Source organism: Myotis brandtii, unplaced genomic scaffold (assembly GCF_000412655.1).
Source record: "Myotis brandtii unplaced genomic scaffold, ASM41265v1 scaffold112, whole genome shotgun sequence".
NCBI lineage: Eukaryota > Metazoa > Chordata > Mammalia > Chiroptera > Vespertilionidae > Myotis > Myotis brandtii.
In genome coordinates this window covers 8470505-8473016 of record NW_005353838.1, presented here as the reverse complement: position 1 = coordinate 8473016, position 2512 = coordinate 8470505, and positions in this window count along the sequence as shown.

Here is a 2512-nt window from a genome sequence, read left to right as displayed (position 1 = left end):
GGGGGGGGGGGGGGGGGGAGGGAACCACCTCCTTTCAGAGAGCACAACTCCTTCCTTGTGCACAACGATCAAGTCTAAGGGCCCAGAAAGTTCCTAGAAAGAGGGTATCTATTCACACCAATTCCGGAAAAGTGGCCCTAAATTGGACTTAAATCGGAATTCCGAGTTCTTGGTGGCTTCTCCCCAGCTTCCGGTGCCCCAGTGCCCTGCCCCGCGGCCGGCCGCACTGCGGCAAGGCCGTAAATACCTCTAACAGCTGCCTGCCAGCCCAGAGTGAAATACTGTCTTTGTTCCGATTTCCCCTGCTTCTCGAGCTCAGAAAACAAAATTCTGGCGAAATATATTTATTTGGAAGAGCATCTGACAGGAAAACACGGTTGGTTTTCAGCCCTGGTGCTTGGCCGCATTTATAATAGCAGAACAGCGAGCTTTGCCGTTTTTCCTGGGCCTCCAGGAGAGCGCAAGCCCAGCTCGCAGCCTGGCCAAGGCCCAGGCGTGCCATGGGCTCCATCATGTGTAAACGGATAGAGGTAGAGGTTCGGGCCAAGGACCCTGGGAGTTACACTCCCCAGCTTGTGAGCTCTGAGAGTCCAAGTGCTTTTTCTTTCGTTTAATTTTTTTTTAATTGGGTTAACAGGGACAATGGAGGAATTTCCGGCACTGGCCAAAGCGTTAACTAGTCTCTTCTTGGACTAAGTGGCCTGAGATTAAATGTGATTTGTGATTATTTATTCCCTTAGATGCAATCAGCCATGTAGTTCCAATAAGTTCTTAATGCTACCACCTGGGCTTACAAAGAGCCCTTCAGTCCTCCATATCTAACTGCCCATGACATCACCCTCTGCCGCATGATTGGACCTGCAGCCCGCCCAGGTTCCTAGTCACTTGGGCTCGCTCAGCCACCGAACCCAAAGAAAAGCAACTGCAGCTCTGAACACCAGGACCTGGTCGTCAGGGACTCAGCTCCTCCCCACCCGCACCGCTGTCGCTGTCGCCGTTGCAAAGCCAACGTAGGGGCTCCTTAGGCTCCGGAGCTGCCAGGGGAGGGCCTACGAGTCCCCCAGCAGGGCCCTGATTTTCAATATGTAATGCGTTTTACCAATATGAAAGGTTACTCTCCACAGCCATTGTACCATAGTAGAGAAATACAGTAGTTACAAAATACGGATATTCCACATTTTAAAATCACTCGGGGAGTTTCTTATTTGTGAGTGTTCATAGTTATTGATCCGTGACAATTCCGCAGACGTCAACTGGCCACAAATCGTGGCCCTCCATTTTGAAACTAGTGTGATTCCATTGTTAATTACTAAAAATACCTTTCTACAAAGATGGCATTTATTTTTAGAAACGCTTTTAGGGCCAACACGGTTACACTGGAATATCTGGGGAAACATTAAGTCAGATTTTGCCTCTGAGTGCTTTGAAGATCGCACTCCGCCATGCGCAGGTCCACGCCATGCGCAATGCGGCAGATTGTCCAAAGGTTTTAGTATTTCACAAGGTGGCCATGGGTAAATAGGCAATAGGATTTGAGAACTACATTCGCAAGTACCATTCAAAATTGGTGGGAGAAAACAACGTTCTTTTTTTTTTCTGCCAAGATTTTTCTTTTGGCTCATAATGTTTCAGTTCCATAATTTTGAAGAGGGGAAATGTTGCTATAGAATATTGATTTGTAGAAACCCCCACCCCCCACCCCAAAACACCACAACACGACAGCACATCTAGAGAGCGAAATATGTACCCTTTTCTACCCTGGCAAATAAGAAACACACGCGATGTTTGAACATACACATGCTTCGCATTTCTGAAATGTCTGATTGGTTTTCTACCCAAGCCCTGCACCAGATTTCCTGATACTACAACCTCCCCCCAGATGCATCCATTTTGTGACATAAAATAATCCAAATTCACCTTTCAAAGTATTAGCTGTGGGAAGAACCTTTCTTGAGTTGTTACAAGAGTTCACTAAGAACTACAAACGGTTTAAAATATTTAAAATTCCATCTCATAACACAAGGCCCAATAAACCATAAACCCCAGAAATGCGTCAGCATCACCTACCAAAAACCTAGATGAACAACAAACCAAGCACATCTTAGATACACAGAATGCAACCCACGCCCCACCCCAAGCCCCACACCTCAAAAAACACCTGTTTGCCTCCCAGGTGCCTCTGACCCCAGACAAACCGCAGAACACTCTCCTGCAGAGTGCTCCAGGGCCCCGCCAAGCTGAGACCTCGGGGAACCGGCTGCACACCCTCCCCAGGGTGGGGGTGGAGGAGCTCTGGGTCCAGGCGGTGGGACCCGGTCTGCCACTCTCCACCCCTGCAGAGGAAATGGGGCTTCCCCTCCACTTCTGAGCTCAGCAAGACCCCACCGGCCGGCTCAGAGACCAGTGACTGGGGAGCAGGGGGCGCAGACCGCCAACCCCAGGTCCTGGGGCGGCGTAGGGGGTCGGACCGGGCTCACCAAGCTGCCCCCCGAGGCGACGGGCGCCTCAAACT